Raw genomic sequence first — 24,035 nt, 5'->3', positions numbered from 1 at the left:
TTTACGTGCTTCATGTCCCATAATTCCAAAAACCAAGCTAGAAAGGAACTTAACTCATGGGGAATGGCTTTTGCATAGCAACTAAAAGGGATTTCTGCATGTTTGATCCAAACAGAACTCAGATCTGGAGTTTCAACTCCAGATCTAACTCATGCACCAAGATCTCATCATATTATCTCCAAACAAACCCTAAACTCCATGAAAGAGGGATCTAGAAAGGAGAAGGCCAAGGATAACGATTCATTACCTCCAAAACGACCTCCCACTGAAGAATAAACCGAATCTCCACAAATCTCCTTGATCCAAGCTCCTTGATCTTGAAGATCTCTTCACAAATTACTTATCCAAGCTCCAATTTGCTTCCCAAGGACTCTCACACACGAATTTAGGGTTTCTGGATCTCAAAGGGTGCTAAGGGGGACTGAGGGGAGGACATTAAGTCCTTTAAATAGGGTGAAAACCCTAAGATTAGGGTTTTCCTCTTCCAGCACTGACTCGTCGAGTCCAGCCGCCGACTCGGCGAGTCAGGCCACTTAATCACGTGCCCGACACTCGCTTCGACTCGACGAGTCAAGAGACCTACTTGTCGAGTCCCTTCCTTAATTTTCACATAACACCCTTCAACTTCTTGCTTCTGAACTTGGGATGTTACATTTAAGCTAATTAATTCCCTAGTTCAATTATTTGGATTGAATAAGACTTGTAATTGGTTAATCAAATTACTAATTCAATTAGCCTCTTGTTGTTGGTTTATCAACAAGCTCACACATTAATTTACCCATTCTCTAATTAATCCTAGTTTCATATTCACTAGTCCTAGGCACATAACAAAGTGTTCACATAAATCATATGAGGTAAACAATTAAGAGATGTTCATGCAGCCTAATTGCCTTCCTATTAACAGATAATAGTTATGGTTAATGCATAAGGATCTTTAACAAGCTTCATTTAACAAAATCACCAATTAACAATTAATCAAACCATAAAATTAATCCATAAGAGTAAAATTGTCTTCCCTAAACAGAAACTAGTAAATTTAGCTCATGATTACAGTAGTCAAAAATCTAAAAACGAAAGTAATCAACTCAAACATTGTTCAATTCAAAGATAAAGTGGAAAATTAAACCTAAGTTGCCTTGAATCTTCTAAGAATGAGAGATTAGGGCTCTTCTCACGTTCTCCAGGTCTCCAAGGGTTTCCTTAGTTGCAAAGTAGCCTCCAGAAAAGCCAGAAAAGATAGTGGATTCGGAATTTGACCTCTATTTATAAGATCCTCAAAACAGGGGCAACTCGTCGAATAGATACCCAACTCGCCGAGTTTCTTTGTAAAATCCGTGTACGACAAGGACTCTACGTATTGCTTCGCGAACATTCGTGGAAACTCGTCGAGTAGACGATTGGACTCGCCGAGTAGCTTCAGGTTTGTACTTCTTTCTTCATTCTGCAGCTTCTAATTGCATCTCCTTTCTCCTTTTTGCACCCGAGCATGACTTCTGGACTGAAAATACAATTTAAACATTATTAAGTACCTTTTGTCCATAATATGCAAATAATTAGCTAATAATTGATAAAAATCTATACTAAATATGCACATATCAAAATACCCCACACTTGACTTTTGCTTGCCCCCAAGCAAAACTGAATTTTTGCACACTAGAATCACATGAGACAATCCCAATCAAACCCAACCATTATGCCAAGACCGCAACGCATGCATTTGTGTCTAAATTTTTCCTAAACGACCCCCCTCATCCTAAATACTCACAATCCTCATAAACACTTGCCCATTTCTTTCGAACAACGCTCATTTTATGCATCCCTCCGAATCCATCCTCATAAAACTGCCTTAACCTCAAGGTATTTTTGGTTGAGCAACCCAAGCATACATAATCTAGACAGTTACAATTTTCGATACCACTATGGAGCTTTTTGGAATTCTTCACCTTCTTGATAATTTGAACTTTGATTTCTTTGAATTCTTCAAATTTGCCACCTTTTTGATTTTCTTTGATTTTTGGGTATCTTCAACTTTTTGGAACTTCTTCAGAATTTTTGATCTTTGATCTTCATATTTTGTACTCCAAAAATTCTTCAAACTTTTCTTGTAATTCTCTCTTTCTTTTTATTATTATTACATGTACCTCACTTTTTTATCACTCAAAACCTACATGCTTAAGCAGGGGCGCTCAACTTCAACCCTTATTGGTTAAGACATTAGTCTTCCTGGATACATTTCAAGTACACGATGCTAAACATGTTGCATCCCTCAAACTAAGCGAGGTTATGTTTTTGTCCCATGATTTCACTAGAATAGGGAGGCCACAAATGTACTAGAACGTATATAGGCTCAACTAAACATTTGGGTCTTCATGCAATCATCAAACATAACACTAGCATGAAATCCTGATTGCTTTTACCAAAATTTTCTAAATTAAGATCCTAGCAATATTAATGCAATTTTTTTTTTAAAATTAAGCCTAATTTAGGATTCTAAATTTACTAATAAGCCTAATTTAGGATTCTAAATTTACTAATATAACCAACCCCCTACCCCACACTTAATTCATGCAATGTCCCCATTGCATGTTATGCATGAAAAGAAAAATGCAAAAATAAAGAGGGAATTGGAACAAACTCCCCTGGGATAGCAGTGGCGATGCTATGTAGGTCCATCTTCAAATGACTTTAGACATGGGAACACTTATCCATGCCTTGGGTGTCATGTCTCGTGTGGTAAAACATCTAAATAGCTCCAATTATTAAGGAAAAAGCTCTCAGAAATCTCCAGGAATTAATCTTCATGATAATATGAGTAAACACTGCAGCGAATGTGCCCAAAATCCGAATCATGAGACTAGAATCTTGATTGACTCGTCGAGTAGAACGGGAACTCGGCGAGTAAATTGACTCCAAGCAGAAAATCGTGATATTGCAGATGGACTCGTCGAGTCCAATATGTGCACTCGGCGAGTAGAGCGCTGAGTGGAAAAAATAATGTTCTGCTTTTGATCCTTTGCTAATCAGCTGGAATATGACAATTCATAAACTCTTCTTTGATTTCTTCAGTAAATAACACATTTTGTCACCCTTATTCCTAACGAACTCGATCCTAAACTTGAAATTGCATACTCTCATCTAGACCCGACCCTCACTCTAGCCTTGACCAATGAGACTCTTATATTGCATCCTAATCTTCAATCCTGAAAAGAAACAAGGCAACCACAGTAAAAGAAAACAACCACACTCCTAATTAAGTCTTAATACATAAAAGTTCAAAAGAAAAAACCAACAAAATAAAATAACATCCAAATTAAAAACATAAACTTTCAATCTTCTTCAATATCATCTCCTCCAGCTCCACTCCACTTGCTTGATTGTTCCTCCTCTGCACACGCTCCTCCCAACTCATCACATACGGGAATCCGGGCCAGGGCCTCGACGCAATATTCATTTGTTCAAATAGATAAACAAATGATTCATTACTGTAGTTAATGCCTCGGCCAATGTCATCCAAGTACCTCCTTAATTCCACATTATCCCATTCCGTGTTTTCCTCTTCCACCGGGATGACCGGTGGGTCTTCTCGGGGTCGATCCCTCCTATGCCTAACTCTCCTTCCCGGCTCCTTGGGTACAATTACCTCGTCCTCATTTGGGATCCCAAATGTATCCCCACCAAACTTCTCAACAATCCTCACCCTCCTAAATAATGTAGTGCTAAACGGAAGGGGAGAAATCATTGTCAATGCCCTTGCTTCTTGCCTATCCAAAATCCCATAAGACCTTGCCAATCTCGTAACAAACATACCCCCATTAATTTTGGAGGTAATTTTTTCCTTGACCGCTCCTTCCACAAGGTACTTTGCCATGCAATAAGGCAAGTTGCAAAAGACGTCCGGTGTGATAATACTCCACAAATAAAAAATGTCAAGAGTGGGGACTTTGTCATCATCCTTCCTCATGTTGATGGTGCTAGCAACGAGACAGTGGAAAGATGATGGATGGGTGAACGGATAAAGCCTTCTTGGGCGGAAGATGGAATATAGACCCGGTTGGCGATAGTATTCCACCAAGTAGAGGAAACAACTCCCTCGGGTAAATCCTTATGGCATTGCTCCAAAAATGCCTCGAAATCCTCCGACATGATCACGTTTTGATCATAAATCCCAATTCTCCATGCAAGCTCCGCCATGTTGCGTTGGCGTAGCTCTCCTCCAAGGAAAAAACTTATAATATTCGGGCTATAGTAATCACTACCACCCCGAAATGAGATGGTAGCAAAGAACTCCCAGCATAGCTCTTGGAACACGGGTTCTTGCATCTTGAATAGCCGAATCCACCCATCACAAATGATTGTTGTTCTCCCATTTACATAGGACTTTACCAAGTAAGGAGTTAGTTCCTCCTCCAGCCCCGTCTGATTCATCCAATCCCAATTAATTGCATTGGGAACGTATATCTCCTTCTGTTTCAGTGTTTCAAGCTTGCTTCTTGCACGGACTTGTGAAGATTTTGAGGTAATTTGCGGGAAGTTAAGCCATGGAATGTCTCCATATCCACCTCCTCTCGAGCTCTGGCCACGTCTAGACATAATTCCTGCAAAACAAAATCAAGAAAACAACAAACCAAACCCAGAACATAAGCAAAACAGGTCCACTGTGAGATGTACTCGCCGAGTTCATGAACTACTCAGCGAGTAGTATGAACTGCGAGTTCATTTTTCAGTCGGTCCAGATTAATCCATCCAAACACTGTAATTTGTACAGGGGTTTGCTATTCTAAGTCTATTAAGCATAAATTCACAAGAAAATTTGTCCAAAACCTCCTAATTTGTCCTAAAATCAAAACCCTAGATTTGGAGAAAACCCCCAAATCCGATTTTCTGCAAAATACCTACTACAATCTGTCCAAGTTATGATCGCTAGTAAGAATAAAGCAGAAAATGTTACCTTTTTGCTTGTAAGAGGAAGAACTAGCGAAAATTTGAAGAAGTTGCTTGAGAGAGAACTTTGCTCGGCGAGTATGGGTTGGGAGGCGGCTGAATGAAAGTGATTAGGGTAAAAGAGAACCCTATTTACAGATTGTAAAAAAAAATCCAGTTAAATTTGTGGACTCGCCGAGTAAAAGCGCGAATCTGCGACTTTGCATGAATTTCAGAAAAGACTCGCCGAGTAGGAGTGAAAGACTCGACGAGTGGTCAATCAGTTTAACTAAAATTCGATTTTTAAGCCACCACCCCACACTTGAGCATTGCTTGCCCTCAAGCAATCATTTTAAGCATAATTTCATAAGAAGATTGATAAAAATAGATCCTAAAAGTGGAAAACAAAAATAAAAAAACAAAGGAAAAGAATGCAAACTGTAAACTCGGGTTGCCTCCCGGAAGTGCTTCTTTTTAAGGAGTCATTAGCTGGACTCCTTCCCGCTTACGTTTCTGTAATCCCTTCCAGCAGCAGCCCTTCTTCAAGTTCTTCATTTCTCAGAATTCCTTCTTCATATCTTTTCACCCTATGACCATTGACTTTGAAAGGAGTTCCATCTCTTGATATTAGCTCAATAGCTTCATGTGGAAAAATTTCCTTCACTATAAATGGACCATCCCATCGTGTCTTAAGCTTGCCCGGAAAAAGTTTGAGCCTTGAATTAAAAAGTAACACCTTTTGTCCTTCGTGAAAGTCCTTATTACCCTTGAGTCTTTTGTCATGCCACTTCTTGGTCTTTTCTTTGTAAATCAAGGAACTAGTGTATGCCTCATTCCTTAGTTCTTCAAGGGCATTCATTTGCATCAATCGGTTGTTTCTAAGTTCAACTAAATCAAAATTGCACATTTTTAAAGCCCAGAATGCTTTATGCTCAATCTCAACTGGCAAGTGGCAACTCTTCCCATAAACCAACCTATATGGTGTAGTACCAATAGGTGTTTTGAAAGCTGTTCTAAACGCCCAAAGTGCATCATCAAGCTTATCCGACCACTCCTTTCTATTACTTCCAACCGATCTTTCTAATATTCTCTTCAACGCCCTATTTGTAACTTCAGTTTGCCCACTCGTTTGAGGATGATAGGAAGTTGAAAATCTATGGTGGACACCATATTTTTGCAACACCTTAGCTAATTGATCATTGGCGAAGTGGGTGCCTCGATAACTAATTAGAGCCTTTGGAACTCCAAATCTTGAAAATAATTTCTTGAGAAAACGTACCACTTTTCGAGCATCATTCGTGGGTAATGCTTGTGCCTCCGCCCATTTGGATACATAATCGACTGCTACCAAAATGTATTTATTTCCCTTTGACATTGGGAAAGGTCCCATGAAGTCAATTCCCCAAACATCAAATATTTCACAAACTTGAATGCTATTTTGGGGCATCTCGTTTCGTGATGAAATGTTTCCCGATCTTTGGCATGAATCGCATTCTTTGACAAATTTTGTAGCATCTTTAAAGATAGTAGGCCAATAAAAACCCGAATCAAAAACCTTCTTGGTCGTATATTGCGCTCCATGATGTCCTCCGGTGGGCCCGCTATGACAATGCTTCAAGATTTCCCGACTTTCTTTCCCGGATACACATCTTCTTATCATACCATCAGCACAGCTACGAAAGAGGTATGGCTCATCCCAAAAGTAATACTTAATTTCTGAAAAGAACGTCTTCTTTTGTTGTCGGGTCAAGTCCTTTGGGATGTATTCACTAGCTAAATAGTTAGCTATATCTGCAAACCATGGAATCTCTCCTGCTATAACCAATAAATATTCTTCGGGAAATTCATCTCCAATCTTGTTTTCTTCTAACTCTTCCAAGTGCGGGTTTTCCAATCTCGATAAATGATCGGCAGCCACGTTTTTCATCCCCTTCTTATCTCGTATTTCAATGTCAAATTCTTGTAGCAGCAACACCCAACGAATCAACCTTGGCTTAGCATCTTGTTTAGCAAAAAGATACTTAAGGGCAGAATGGTCGGTAAAAACTATGGTTTTTGACAAAACCAAATATGAGCGAAATTTATCAAATGCAAACACCAATGCTAGTAGCTCCTTTTTTGTAGTAGTGTAGTTCTCTTGTGTTGGGTTCAGGGTCTTACTTGCATAGTAGATCGGCTGAAAATGCTTGTCAATTCTTTGCCCCAAAACAGCTCCCACCGCAAAGTCACTAGCATCACACATGAGCTCAAAAGGAAGACTCCAATTTGGAGCTACCATAATAGGTGAAGTAGTCAACTTTTCCTTCAACAAATGAAATGCTTCAAGACGTTCTTTAGAAAAGTTGAATGGGGGGTCCTTCAAAAGAAGTTGAGTCAAGGGTCTTGTGATCTTCGAAAAGTCTTTAATAAAGCGCCTATAAAACCCCGCATGGCCTAAAAAGCTTCTTACCCCCTTGATATTTGTTGGAGGTGGTAATTTGGCTATAGTGTCCACCTTCGCTCTATCCACCTCTATCCCCATCCTCGAGACCTTGTGTCCTAGAACAATTCCTTCCTTCACCATAAAATGACACTTCTCCCAATTAAGGACAAGGTTGGTCTTCTCACATCTTGCTAGCATTAGATCCAAGTTGGACAAACAATCTTCAAAAGAGGACCAGAAAACCGAAAAGTCATCCATGAAAACCTCCATAAACTTCTCGATCATATCGTGGAAAATGGCCATCATACACCTTTGGAAAGTAGCTGGTGCATTGCATAACCCAAAAGGCATGCGTCTATATGCAAATGTTCCACTCGGGCATGTAAAAGTAGTCTTCTCTTGATCTTGTGGGTCGATTGGAATTTGAAAATACCCCGAGAAACCATCGAGAAAGCAATAATATAGATGCCCGGACAGCCTCTCGAGCATTTGATCAATAAATGGAAATGGAAAATGATCCTTGCATGTGGCATCATTTAGTTTCCTATAGTCGATGCAAACACGCCACCCGATAACCGTTCTTGTTGGAATTAATTCGTTATTTTCATTTGCTACCACCGTCATTCCTCCTTTCTTTGGTACCACCTGCACCGGACTCACCCACGGGCTATCGGAAATTGAGTAAATAATCCCGACATCCAATAGTTTCACCACCTCCTTTTTCACAAATTCTTGCATGTTCGGGTTTAGTCTTCTTTGGCGTTGAACTACAGGTTTAGCCCCACCTTCTAAGTTAATTTTATGAGAGCAATAAGCTGGACTAATTCCCTTGATGTCGGTTATCTTCCATGCTATAGCACCTTGCCTCTTCTTTAGTACCCCCACAAGACTTTCTTTCTCATGTTTGGTCAAATCAGCAGCTATAATTACAGGTTTTTGTTGACCCTCTTCAAGAAATGCATACTCCAAGTGATCTGGTAGTGCTTTCAGCTCAGTTTTCGTGTTCTGGACGTTGCACACGTCGAGTCCAGTGAGGGGACTCGTCGAGTCCTGGGCAAATTTCGCGACTGATCGGGATTCTTTGGATGGACTCGTCGAGTAGGTCGAGTCTACTCGGCGAGTAGACTGTTCAGTACTTTTGATCAGCTCATTATAATCAGCTTCCTCAAGTAGTCTCTCTATTTCCAGTAGGTCGCTTTCAGCATCGAATTCTTCATCAAAGGTGATGGTGGACTTGTTTGGTTCTTCATTATTCCATTCCTCCATTAATTCTTCCAACATATCAATCGAAAATGTTGTGTCATCACTACTCCTTGCGTGCTTCATGGCTTGATCAACCCCAAAAGTGACTGATTCATCCCCCACCCGTAGAGTAAGTTTGGAATCTCGCATGTCAACTATAGCGCTTGCGGTGTTAAGGAAAGGTCTTCCAAGAATGATCGGGACTTGAGGATCCGCTTCCATGTCTAAAATTATAAAGTCTACGGGAAACATGAACTTATCAACCTTCACCAATAGATCTTCGCATATTCCCCTTGGGAATGTAACCGTTTTGTTTGCTAGGTGAATTGCCATTCGAATTGGCCTCGGCTCCGGGAGATCTAATTTCTTGAAAAATGAGTATGGCATGAGATTTACACTCGCCCCTGAATCAGCCAATGCATAGATGGTAGCTAAATTTCCGAATTGACAAGGTAAGATTAAGCTTCCCGGATCACCCTTCTTCTTCGGTAGTTTATTCAACATGGCAGCTGAACAATTCTCATTTAGAACCACTTTCTTCACTTCTTCCATCTTCTTTCTATTAGTTAGAAGCTCCTTGAGAAATTTGGCGTATTTTGGCATTTCTGCAACCGCTTCTATGAATGGTATATTAATTTGAAGAGCCTTTATGTGTTCTAGAAACTTCTGGAAGTCTTCTTCATTCTTTTCTTGTCTAGCTCGGGCTGGATATGGCAGTGGACGCTGATATGGCTTAACATGAGACTTAATTTTCTGATCAGGTGTCGGACTCGTCGAGTCCATATCCTGGACTCGGCGAGTAGTGTCTGGGTTCAGCTGGGTCCGAAGCTTTTGTACCTCTCCCACGCCTCATAAAGTGATTCTCCGGCTTGTTGCTCAAAATTAGCTATAGCTTTCTTCAACTTGGCTATCTTTGATGGCGGGCAAAATTGATCAACAAACTCTTCTTTCATTCTAGCCCATGTGGTGATGGATCCTGGAGGGAGTGATTTTAGCCAATCTTTTGCAGCGCCTTTAAACGTGACCGGTAACATGCGAAGCAGAACGGTGTCGCGGGCCACATTAGGAAAGTTAAAGTAATCGACTATATCATTGACCTCTTCTAGGTGCTTGTATGCGTCTTCGTGATCTTTTCCATAGAACGAAATTTCTTTAAGTTGGGCGAGTATGTGGCCTATAAGTTCGAAGTTGGCATTTTCTGGAATCGAGGGTTGCATGAGTCCCGGACCGGTATCTTCATGCATCCTCTTCTTCCACTCGCCCATGGTAACTTCATCGATGTTAGCCATGGTGCCGCCGAATCCGCCTTCTAGATCGCTACCTTCTTCAAATTCGCTTTCTTCCTTTTCGGATTCGTACACGATGTCTTCCTTGATTGGGTCTTCGTTTGCCAAGGAAGAGGCGATGCTCCTGATTTACTGCTCTTCTTCTTGCTAAAAACGGATTTGAGATTCTTCAAAGGTGAGTTCTTTGAAGATGCGGATTCTCCAACGGTTTTGCCTTTGTTCTTCCTTAAAGTAGCTTCCGGGTCTTCAAGTGGTGGAGTTAAAGGTGTATTGCTTCCTCTGATCATAAACACTCTGCAATAAAAGCAAGAAAAACACGTAAAAAGAACAAAAACGAAACAGAAAGAAAATAAAAACGAAACTGGAAATCAGCACTGAACTCGCCGAGTAGGTTCGACTGCACTCGGCGAGTACACTGCCTAAAAGCCTAAAAACAAATAAAAAACAAATAAGAACAATTAAATACTAAAACTTAACCTAATTACTGAATTACTGAAAAAAATAACTTTGTGCAAGATAAGCTCACACAAAGGATCGATAAAACTAGAAATTAGAATTAATTTTTGAACCGTTCCCCGGCAATGGCGCCAAAAACTTGATGTGTGTAAAACCAACTCATTTTATTCCTACTCTAAAAATATAATTTAAACACACAAAGGCAGTGAACCTGTCTTTTAGTGGTATAGTTGATAAGTAGGGTGTCGAACTCGAGGAACGGAAATTAACCTAATACCTAATTTTAACCAACAAGTAATAAAAGTAAAAGGGTTTTCTCTAGTTTTACAATACTAGAAACTTAGACACACTAACTAACACGCAATTAACTAATCAACTAAAACCAAGTAAAAATTCACCAAATTTAATAAAAGGTTTCTGCTTAGGTTCAACTCATTCACTCCTATGGTTAATTTTATGGCAAGGCAATAGATTAATTGTTATTGGTTACCGACTAAAGTGGTTAGATTCGCATTCGCTATTACCAATCCTTAGAAAATCAATTAATTTAAGCAGTGATCAAGTGTTTAATGTAACACTCATAAAAATTGCACCAATTTTAAACATTTTAATTCATTCAAAAGCCATTAAGTTATTACAACTTGTTTTCAAAAGAGTTTAAACATCAGAGTATCCCCAGAACCAGATCACAAAATCATGAAGTATGAGGAGCGGTACGATCACGCCTTCGCCTTACCACGATCTCCTGAAATACCTGAAACCAAAACACTACAACTGTAAGCCCGAAAGCTTAGTGAGTTACCCCCAAAATACCAATCACATATATCCATACTCATGTCATATCACAATACAGAACAACCATGCATATCGAGTCTACAGCGTGACTGGTCCGCCCGCACCGGGCCTTCAGTCTACCTGGTCCACTCTCCGAGTCTAACCATGTATATCGAGTCTACAGTGTGATTGGTCCGCCCGCACCGTGCCTTCAATCTACCTGGTCCACTGTCTGAGTCTACAGTATGACTGGTCCGCCCGCACCGGGCCTTCAGCCGGCCTGGTCCACTCTCCGAGCCTCGGCACATTTGGACCGCCCTCTTGGGGCCTTCAGCCTATCCGGACCGCTCTCTGGGCCTTCGGTCTATCCGGTCCGCCCTGGGTATGTTGGCCTATAGCACAAAGCAGGACCCGCCTCTACGTATTGCTTCACGAACATTCGTGGAAACTCGTCGAGTAGACGATTGGACTCGCCGAGTAGCTTCAGGTTTGTACTTCTTTCTTCATTCTGCAGCTTCTAATTGCATCTACTTTCTCCTTTTTGCTCCCGAGCATGACTTCTGGACTGAAAATACAATTTAAACATTATTAAGTACCTTTTGTCCATAATATGCAAACAATTAGCTAATAATTGATAAAAATCTATACTAAATATATGGCTAAATATGCACATATCAAGGAACATTGAGCAAAATCGGTGTGATCCTCCAACTTGCTGACCGGTCAATAGTACACCCAAAAGGTGTACTAGAGGACGTGTTAGTGCAAGTCAATGAATTTGTTTTCCCAGCTGATTTTTATGTTCTAGATATGGGAGATGATGACTCTCCAAGTTCAAGTTCCATACTTTTGGGTAGACCTTTTCTTAAAACTTCTAAAACAAAAATTCATGTCTATAACGGAACTTTAACTATGGAATTTGATGGTGAAGTTATCAACTTCAATATTCATGAAGCAAAAAAGGTTCCTTCCGATGTTCTATCTCTCAATCTTGTGAATATGATCCAACCCTCAACTAAAAACGGTTTAAACTTGTCTAACAATGAATTTCTAGAGTTAGTTTTGTCACGAAAACTAGACAGGGATAAAGCCAAAGAACTTGCAAAGGAGTTCGATATAAATAATGAGGTGCTGGAGATTTTGGAGTTTATTGATGAAAAGAAGCATATGAGGATTGATGAAATGAAATCCAAGCCACCTACAACCAAAGCCAAACTCCTTCCATCGGTGGAGCAAGCACAAGATTTGGGATCAAAAACTCCACCGAACCCTTTAAAGAATATACATATCGAGAAGGAGAGCACCCAACCAATCATCAACTCAAATAAACTATCAAAGAAGGAAGAGAAGGAGTTGATAACCCTGCTAAATAAATACAAAAAAGGACTGAGTGGACAATCTCCGATTTTAAGGGTTTAAGTCCTTTTTGGTTTGTGCGCAAAAAGAAAACCAAAGGAAGGTTGAATGTTCCATTGAAGGAGGTGGCAAGAAGGTTGATGTTTTGGAAAGGCCCACATACTTAGAATGAAGCACATTCAGGGGCTAAGTCGAGCCAACGACTTAAAACAAGGACGGCTAACCGGGAGGCAACCCGAGTGTATTTTCGTCATTTTTTCGTTTTTCTCCTTTCATTGTTTGTAATTGTTCCAAATGACTTTTCAGCTTTCATATAATTATCAATGAGTTTCCAAAAAAGAAAAAATGAATTTTGATTACCGGAAGGTGCCGAAACCAAAAATCGCAAAAATTTACAGAACGTTTGACACGTCCCGTGTCGTTTTTGACCATAATTGACACGGGGTTGTGTCGTTTTGCCTTCATTTGACAAGGGGCCGTGTCGGACGCACTGTAAGGTTAAATAAAAAAAATCGGGTTTTGCTCATTCTTTCACCACACCCACTGGTTTCACTCGTTTTTCTCTCTATTTTTCTTCCCCAAAACCGATTTCACTCTTAAACCACCTTAGATTCCTCAATTCCAAGTGAAATATTCTCCCGAGGTATGAAATTTCTTTCCCTACACTTCATCTTCTTCATCTTGAAGCTCTTTGTTGGACCTTTCATGGTGAATTCAACCATCAATTGTGTTAATTTGCTTGCCTTGTTGTGTAGGATAAGCTTGGGGAGGACAAAGGAGGAATCTTCACCACAAAAGTCACACATTCAAGCACAAATCCGGTATACTCCTTCCAATACTTATTTAGTTGCTTGAAATTGTTCAACGTTTGATTTTTGTGTGATTATTGGTAGTTATTGGTGGGCAATTTGATTTGGAATTAGTAAGAGCAGAGTCCCGCCCCCCTCCAAACATCGAGGACGATGCTTATTTTTAAGCTTGGGGAGGGGTATGAGGTATTTCATGTTGCATGGTTTTACTTGTGTACGAGGTATTTCATGTTGCATGGTTTTACTTGTCTAAAAAATAATAAAATAATAAAAAATAATTAAAAAATAATTAAAAAAATTTATTCTATTTTTGTATTGATCCAATTCCAAGCAACCGAATCTTCTTAAAACAGTTGAGTTGGTAAGTGAGTCGTATGCCTTGAGATTAGACTTGCTCTTTTTTCATTAAAACCTTAAAGCGGTCCAATCACACAAGAGCACACCTCCTGAAGCTATTCATGCAAAACAGAAAATGAAAAGGTTTTCAACACCGTAACATAACGACAGGTATGAGTCAACCTTTGGGACACCTGACCGGTCTTATGAGTAGTAAGTGCTCAACTAAACCCAAATTGCCAAATTCAAGAAATCATAAAAAGAATATAAAATTCTAGTGCCCCGAGCCTTCCAGCACTCTAAAAAGTCCTTTCTCCTTATTTCCTTTTAAATACCCTGCTTGGGGACATAGTTTTCAACTATACTTACGGGTCCCTGCGTGTTAACATTAGTCCCTTGAAAAATGTCTTAGAAGTCTCTCACGGTAAGTAGACCGTGAGATGTTCCACAATAGAAAATTCAAGGACAAAAATATAAAGAAATAAGCCTAGCAAATAAATTGACAAGAGTATATGTATAGTCTTAGCTTTTTTTTCTAAAAAAATAAATAAATAAATAAAATATTTTTAAGTTAATCTGTGACCATTGGGACTCGAATGAGTAAACTCCGAGGGGTGTTCTACACCTAATCGCCTAAAGTTGAATCGTTTGGGACTGATTGGGTTGAAAGTTCGCTACACGGGTTCCATAGAAAGTAATGAACTTAATAATAACAAAAAATATAGATATGTATAGGTATCCAAATAAAGCTAATATGTGTCCTTTGAGGTTCGGACAAGTAAACCCGAGGGATCTCTTTAAATCTAGCACACTAAGGTCATCTGGTCTGGATGTGTTGGTTGGAAGCTCATTACATGGATTTCAAAGAAGCCATGAGCTTTATTTGTAGGAAAAATATAATTAGATAGTATATATATATATATATATATATATATATATATATATATATATGTTTATAGTTTAATTGAATAATATGCATCATTGTATGTACTCAAATTAGGAAAAATGCTTGGCTGCCAAAGATTCCATTGGACTTGGACTTGAACTTATGACATTGGGACTGACTGTTAACTACTTGGACTGGTGTAAGTGGTTTGAAATATGTAACCAATCTGGGTAAATTTTAGGGAATTTTTAGAAAAGATTTTTTAGAAAAAGATTGTTGTTAATCAACAAATAGCTGGAATCGGGCATTGTCATATTTTGTATCATAAAGATGGTTGAGCATATTTTTTTTCATGACATGTATTTTCACGAGAGTAAGACAATAATTTATTCCATATGCTGATTCAATACTAGTAAAAGTGAACAAGTGTTGTAACCTTCGATTTTGTTGAGTTGTATTAGGGAGTGGCTAAAAGTATTGTTTTTAATGAATATATTTTTGTCAGGCCAAAGCCAAGTTAGCTCAAGGCACGACAGGTACATTCTTGGCTATATGGTAAAAACAAGGTCAATTGGGTTGGATCATTTTTGTTTTGTTATGTTTTGTTTGATTCATTGCATTGTACTCCAAAATTAGGATCTAGACTTTTATTTTTTTCTTTCCTTCTCTCCAGTTTATGTCTATCTTTTGTTCTTTCTTGAAGACAAGAAAGGTCTAAGCTTAGGGAGATTTGTTAGGTGCATTTTATGCACCATTGAAGCATGTTTAATTCACTCTTTTGCATTTCAATTTAGTAATAATCCATGCATTTTACTTGTTTTAGGACAAAACTTGGCACACTTTATTCCCACACTTTTTATGCCATTTCAGGTGGTTTTGAGATGAATCGGGATCGTGAAAAAGGGCCGGAAACAAAGATGCGGATTTTTCGGAGCAAAATTGAAGATAACAATAATTTGTCACATAAGAGTTGACACGGGTCGTGTCTCTTTTGACACGTGATTTTGATACAGTACTTTTGATACGATGTTTTAGAATACATGACTTATGATTTTTATTATGATGTTTGATGAATTATGGTTTTCTTCAATGACTTAAAACGAAAATTTTAGACCGCATTTTTGGGATGTTTCATAAAAAGACACGTGTTTTGGCTGAGAAACATAGCGTGTTGACCGCTGTGTGTGAAACCCTAATATTCTGGGGTTTATCCCCTATTTAAGGAATATGGGGGCTAGGGTTTGTCCACTGTTGGGTGCATTTTATGCACCATTGAAGCATGTTTAATTCACTCTTTTGCATTTCAATTTAGTAATAATCCATGCATTTTACTTGTTTTGGGACAAAACTTGGCACACTTTATTTCCACACTTTTTATGCCATTTCAGGTGGTTCTGGAGGTTGGAGATGAATCAGGATGGTGAAAAAGGGTCGGGAACAAAGATACGAATTTTTCGGAGCAAAATTGAAGAGAGAATTTGTCACAGAAGAGTTGACACGGGTTGTGTCAAATGGTTTATCAACGTACATTGGCTGCGGATTAGAAAACTTTCCAACTTTTTGAGTGACACGGGGCCGTGTCATTCCTTCACAATTTGACACGGGGCCGTGTCTTTCGCATAACTTCCTGGGGCAGTTTTCTTTTATGATCGAATTTCGGGATTTTTAGTGAGACTACAGACTCTCATTCACTCCAGGCGACCAAGGACGACTCTTAGAAGAAGTTTTTAGTTTGTAGCTTGAAGAAGATCATTTGGAAACATTTTAATTTCATCTTTGTAAGCACTTTAGCCCTTTAATTTCCTTTCTAGACTTGTTAATCTTGTTCTAGTCATGTGTGGCTAGAACCCTAGTTTCTCCAACTTTATGTTTTGACTTCTTGAGTTGTGATTTCAATCATATGACTTGATGTTTGCTTTTAATTTCTATCTAGTGAATTTGATTTTGCTTTAATCAAATGTTTGTATCTAATTGTGATTCTTATTGGCCGTTTGAATTAGGGTTAGGTCATTCAAGTTATCTAATTGCAAAATCCGTAATTGTTTTGTGAATTGGACAAAGTAACAAACACTAAACTGATTTCCATTGACTGAATTTAGTGTAAATCTTATGCACACACTCTTACACTCCCGAGCTTGTGAGGAGTATTGGGTGTTGTTGGGAACATTCACATAAAGTTTAATGCAACCTTTTAATCTAATTCTAAGACCTTGTTTAGATTAGGTTAGTAAGGTTAGGGTTAATCTAAGAGCTTGTTTTGGTTAACTAATGTAGTGAATGGGACGTTTTAGAGCTTATTAACACTTTCAAGTACCAACTTAGATAGAATTCAGCAAATATCTAATCATCTTTGAATCACATTGCCAAGTTGACATACATAGAGTTGGAGTCCTTACAAATTCTAAATTTAATTCACTCCTTTAGTTGACTACTTGTGTTTTTAATTGTTTGTTTTAATCATTGCATTAAAAACCCCCCTCTTTACCGTTGGTGACCATAGTACCTTGCGCAAAGAGGTATAGACTGATTATCCCGTGTCTCTGTGGATCGACCCTGCTTGCCTTGTACTTAGAGGTGTTTGTTTGGATGGATCGGTTTGATCCGATCCAATCAAGTGAATCCAAATTGATTTCGGTTTTCAAAACATTGATCCGAATAGTCCAAACTAAATTCAAATCCGATCCGATCCAATCAAATTACAATTCGGTTGGATCGGTTTTTATAATTCGGTTTTCAAAAACCAAAACATTTTAAAACGACATATAATTATAATATTACCCAACTTTACAAAAAAAACAAAAACAAATTATTTAGTTGTGATTTGGAATGTATAAATAATTACTAAGAAGATATATTATAGTTAAATATTTTATAGATATAAAACTTTTTAGAGAAAATGCATATTAATGTTTTTTTATTGGGTAAGACGTTTTGAACCTATTTGAAAAAATAAATTACAAAATTAATAAATAACTATATATATATATATATATATATTATAAATAAATAAATAATAAATGCTTATTTGGACTATTCGGTTCTTATTTTATAAACCAAATCCAATCCGAAATCCAAAATAATAATTCGGTTTTGTTGAAAACCAATCCAAAAATCCGAATATCCGAACCAAATAGTCCAATCCAAATTGTCAAATTGGACAATTCGGTTTTATCCAAATACTGAACAGCCCTACTTGTACTACCCTTTAGTGCAATATAGTAGTGTTCTTTTGGAGTATATCGTACCCCTTTATTTGTTGGGTCTGACACGCCTAACATCCACCCTCAGCCTCCATCTGCCCTCTCAATCTCAACAAGAAACCCTAATCTTTTTCTTTCCCATATGTGAAGATATTTGGTGTTTTGAAGGAAAAAAGTTAAAGAAGGAAGCAAGGCTTCAGCTAGCAAGCATCATACTTCAGTGTAGCACTCTCCTGGACCTTTGTAAGTGTCCAAGTCCCGATTTTTACCATTCATAGTCACTAGATCTTGAGTTATATCCCCTTTTCTCTTTGTTATGGGTTGATGCAATGGAGGGATCTCATAAAGTTTACAAGTTTATGAATCTCCAAGTCAAGCAGACCTTGTAGTGGCACGGATCTGGCTTCAACCAAAGTTTTGATGCCATGCATAGAAAGCAGGTCATGATATCCCTTTTTAACCTAATATAGGTTCAAGACATGCATTGGACAAGCATGTCCTAAAAATAACCAATCTTTGGAATGGTTTGAGTGGTTGAACCACTTCTAGAAGGAAGGGACCTTGGATCTTAATGATTGAGGACTTTATGGTTAAGCCCTTGCATGGTTAAGCATGTAGTTGAGTTTTTTGGACCTTTTTGCGGTCCCAAAGGATAAAATTGGAAACTTTATCCTTCCTAACCGCATTCCTAGTCCAGATATGAGTCTTGGAGCTCTTGGGGTCGAAAAGGCAGCTGAATATCATAAGTTGTTGGGAATCTGGCGGACACGACGTGTTGGCTGAAGTTTTCCCACATGTAGAATTGTTCGCGAAACACGGCATGGTAAGAAGGCAACACGGCGTGTTGGGTCAATATGGATTGTTGACCTTGACTGTTGACTTTGACTTTGACTAAGTTTGACCTTGAGGGTATTTTGGGTATTATTGGGTTCTGTTGGAATTGGTCACATGGTGGTTGTAGGCATTTGAGTTGTGAGCTGATATTCGGAGTCAGGCCTTATCAGAAATGTGTCGTTTGTGAGGTGATTTTTCCTCAGTGTACTTTCGGATCGAAGGCACCAAGGTTGGCCCTTTGGTTTGATAATCTGATATTGTTGATATGAAGAGTATAGAATTGATATGCATGCTAGTCTTGATATGCTAGTTTTGATATGCTAGTCTGGTAGATCTGTAGGACTACCTGTGATACTGTCTGTTTATTTGAATATGTTATTATATGTTATATGTTGACATATTATTGTTGGATTAGGTGTCTAAGCCCATAACTATGATTGGTATGTACTTGACCCGATATAAGCATGGTCCATTTGGGTTGCAACTCTTTGGAACAATTTGATAGGATGGATATTTGAGAAAGAGGTTATTGTGATTTATTAATATATTATAAGTATAATATATTAATTGAGAAATCATATTATTTAATTAGTATTGATCAATAACTAATTTAGTGATCAAAAGAGACTAACTAAATTAACGGGGACTGATTATGTAAATCAGTGATACATATGGTTTGGGCTATTGATCCATGATGGACTAAGTTTATGTGAGAGTCCATGAAGAGTTAGTCCATGTGTGTTATGGATCATAAGCCTAAGTGTATGGATTAGGGTTTACAAATGACCCTTAGAATTCTACATTATATATATGTAGCCCCTAAGCCAAAAATCGTGCACTAGTGATTCTAAGAAGCTCTAGATGATTTTTGTGTCTCCAAACCTCTCTCTCAAGTTCCTCCTTTTGTTCTTGGTTTGTTGTAAGACATTGGTCCTAGGCTCTTGAAAGGCCAAAAACTCTACAAGCTACAACAAGAGGTAATCTTCTAACTAGTATTTTATGATTCAAATATCAATATTGTATGCTAGTTGTAGGATTCATGCTTTGGATAATTTTTGTTGCATGTATAACTAGAGAAAACTTAGATCCAAAGCTATTAGGGTTGTATGTGAACCATATGAGTGTTATAGTACCTAAAACCCAACAGTAGTATTAGAGTCATAGGTGTTTTCTGTTATATAGATGCATAGATTAATTGTTCAAAGTTGAAAAAGTTGAAAATTTGCATTCTGACTGAAGGACTCGACGAGTCCATGTTCATCAGTGATGAACTCGACGATTCCAATATCAGACTTGACGAGTTGGATCATCTGTTGGCAGTTTTTCGGGTTTTTGGCCAAAATTAGATTAGGATCATTACCACAAACTGTTTTGTATCATAAAATCTGTTTTTTCTGATATGGTGGTGATTATCCTCATTCAATTAAAAGATAAATTGTCAAATTATAAAATAATTACTAGGTTATAAGATAAACTAATTATTTGTGTAATTTGATTTGAAATTATCTTACTACAAGAGTTGTATTATGATCAAATTAGTAAAAGATAAAATGGTTATTTTATAAGTTTAAAATTTGATCTAAATGTTATTAAGGAGTTACAAAACTTGTCATCAAGATTTGGAACTCAAATTTTTTTTAAGGAGTTAGAAAATTTGTCATCAAATTTGGAACTCAAAAGGTTTTGAAGAGTTTCATAACTTGTCCTCAAGTTATGGAACATGAAAAGTCACATTCATAAAAAACATTAACTCCATAAGTTATGGAATCCAAAAAGTTTTCAAGAGTTACAAAACTTGCCCTCGAGTTTTGGAATTTGAAAAGGTCTTTTTTATGAAACATTGAATTCTAAAACTCTTGGATCATAACTTAAAAAAAATAATTTAATGGTTTTAATTTTGAATTTAGTATTTGTAACCTTGATGTTTTTGTTGAATAGTTCAAATTAACTCTTATGGACTTTATTAATAGTTAATTAAATGTTTAATTAAAAGAGTATTATTAAATCCATAATCATATGGTTTAAGTTTTATTAAATTAAGAGTATAATTTATTAATAGATTAAACCATCAAGTATTTTAAAAGTTTAAAATACACCCTTATACTATATAAAACTAAAAGTTTAATATATTATATATGTATAATTAAAAAGTCGGTCTTACCGTTAGTAAGCCTCATTCACGAAGCCAATCTATAAGGGGGTATAAGGAAACTGCCTATAAAATGGCAGTTGAATGGGTGTCCACTCTCACCCACCGCTTCCTTGATTGGTGGAGGGTCGTTAGCCGAACGGGTAGGATAGGACACAAACTTCCATTAAAAGTATAATGAAAATACTAAGTAACTAAACACTTATAAATTCTCAATCTTAGTTACTTAGGAAAAATGTGAATTTGATGCTAACCCATGAAATTGCACATTGCACCTTATTAGTCGTTAGTGGAGCGTGTGTGGTTAACCGGTACACTAATATGGGACTAATGAAGGATGGCAATGGGTAGCTCGTAGTTTGTCACAGATCAATGGAGTGTGTGTGGTTCACCGACACATTGATTAGATGATAAATATCTTCGAGAGTACCAAGCTAATTTGCATGGTTATTCACACCTCGTTTGTGATCCTCGGTATCCCAGTCACAAACATGAAGGGCATAATCGAGATTATCATGTCATTGACAAGTTCAATGAATCTCAAAGAATCTAGGAATTTCAATTCATTTAAAGCCTAATGTTCATTTTCGTTTTTCATGGTGGAAATTGGTAAATCGTCATTTTCCTACCTTCAAATATTTTACAATTGGATTACGGCATCCCTCTTCCGAATTGTGAAATATTGTGTTGGGTCCTAGCCTTAATATTTCATTTTGGGTGTTATATTAAGGACTTAAATCAATTTACTTGAATTTCTCCATTGTAGATGTCTAGTTCTGACAACTATGGTCTTCCCGAATCTTATGGAAAAAGCTTTCCTTACGAAGATGATGTCCCATGATTGGATCGTGGAAATGGATATCATGTTTCACTTCCTCCACCTCCTCCAATAGTTCTCCCTAATCCACATGTTCGTTGACTTGAAAAGTTCAAGGTCACTCAAACCCTATTGGCAAGCAAACACCAAGATGGAAGGTCTGTGTGTGCACATGTCTTAGAGGTGAAGTCACACATTGACAAGATGGGAATGTTAGGTGTCGTTTTTCCAAAGAAGCTGGCTACTGACTTGGTTCTTCAGTCACTTCCCGAGTCGTATGGTCAGTTTGTTAAAGACGACTATATGACAGATCACGACGTGGCCCTTATTGATCTTACATATTTGCTAATTGCTGCTGAATCAGCAATGATTTGGCGCACTGGTCAAACAAATTTTATTGGAAGATCTGCTTCCCAAACTTCCATGGACATTGACAATGGAAACATTGGCAGTCCAGAAAAGTCTTCTCTTCCCAATGGAATGGAATCGGCCATGGTCAAACCCTTTGACCAAATGGTGAAGAGAAAGGCTAAGTCTGAGATTGTTTCATGTGCCATTCCAAAATAGTCTGTTTGCTTCTACTACCAAGAGAAGGGGCATTGGTTGCGAAGCTGTCGTATCTACCTGAAGGACCACAAGGATGGTAAAGTCAAAATGTTTGACTCTGCTTCAAGTAAGTCCACTGTCTAACTCTATTAAGTTCCTATTTGTAGATTCTTAATACATGATGTGATAAGATTGCATTTTGATGTTTTGTAGGATCGAAGAAAAGAAAGGAAGCTTAAAGGAAGAGTAAGCATAGTCTGATCGCGAAGAGATGGATTTCGATCGCATGGTTTGATGATCAGATTTTTGAGCTGATGCTTAGGAGTTATAGTAGATTGCTTAGAAATATTTAGGAACATAATTTTCATATGTAATTGCATTGTAAGTGCAAGTTTTCCGCAATTTCTATAAATAAAAGAAAATTTTGTTTTTTTATCTTATTTTATATTTCCTGACAATGGCATTTGTGAAAATTTGGTGTTTATATATTATTAGCAATACTGTAAATGGATTTGATTCTTTCGTTTGTGGTAGTTTCAGAAACTTACCAAATAAGGAATGATTCTCATCAACCAAGTTTCAATCGGACAGAAATTTGGAATCATGCAACTTGTATTGTATGATGAATGAGAACTTTCATCTTTGGGAAATTAAGACTAATTCCTTGTTCACATGTATATGTGAGTCAAGTGAAGGACTAAGGGATCTAGTACACATCATTGTGTACTGGTTAGGTCCACCACAAATAACGATAAGACTATTCGTCATGATTTACTAAAAGTTTAGTAAATATGGTTATGCTTACAAGTTTAAGTGTAATTCTGAGACATTGAAAAATTTTCAACGTATTGCAGAACGAATAAGAAGAATCAAATTAGGCAGAAAGATAAACGTTTCTCCAATCTGAAAGGAAAGGAGAATACTTTAGTATCATGTTTTATGATCATCTTAATGATTATGAAAACTATATCACAATTGATCCTCTAAGGACACCTTAGTGCATTTGTATGACTAAGAAGAGGAATCGGGAATTGTTGAAATGGTTAAATCAATAAAGGTGAGTCATACTTCGTTCCAAAATCGAGTCTTAAAGTTATTCTCCAAGATTATGACTTGAGTGACATATCTTAAGTAGGTTATAACACATTCAAATTGGTAGTTGTGATGTTTTGGATAAAAAAAGACCAACTAAGACCAATTGTGTGAAGTGTTATTCTTGATAAGAATCCGCACTAACTCTTGAATATTTGTTTGTCAAGGAATGTAACCTGACAAGAGAATCTTATATGTCAAGAGGACAGTGGGAGTCTTAAAGATCTTGAATAGTTTCAAGAACTAATCAAGAATAAAACCTATTGTTTATCACTAGCACACGACTTGAGGTTTATAACCTATCGTGTTGACATATTCTTGTTTTTGTGCCCATTCCAGTTAAAGATGACTATGCATGTGAGTTCTATGAGTTCACAATTGATTGCATAAGGCAAAGCACCTTGATCAGTGAAAGTTCATTGATCAGTAAGGGTGATCTAATCAACAACTTGGAAGACATGGTAGGCCCTTGTGATGCCAAGTGGCAAGAAATTAAGATTGAACAAGTTCAGTCCATATGAGTTTGAATTTTCCATAGACCTTATCCTATGATAACGGTTACAAATAACAAATTCGCATAGATAGGAACACATACACCATAAAATCTAAGTGACATAAGGTTTCTCTCCATTTCATGAAAATGAGTGTGAGGAAACACTTTCACTAAGAAGATTTTGAGGAGATAGCAGTTGTGTTAATTGCATTCTCAAATTCGATTATGATTACGGCATCCCTCTTTATAGTTCGAATTGTGAGAATTGGCAAATAGTTTGAACATTCGGTACTTACTGTTGTAAGTTTCGAAATAGTTTAGACACACATGAGCTTTCTAACTAAAGGTGTATGAGCTTAGATAAAGGATTATCAAAGCATCTCGTATCAGAAACTTAAACTTTGGAAAGAAGGTCAA

The sequence above is a fragment of the Lactuca virosa genome, chromosome 4, assembly GCF_052849685.1.
Source record: "Lactuca virosa cultivar CGN04683 chromosome 4, Lactuca_virosa_CGN04683_v6, whole genome shotgun sequence".
NCBI classification, from domain to species: domain Eukaryota; kingdom Viridiplantae; phylum Streptophyta; class Magnoliopsida; order Asterales; family Asteraceae; genus Lactuca; species Lactuca virosa.
This window is presented reverse-complemented; position numbering follows the sequence as displayed.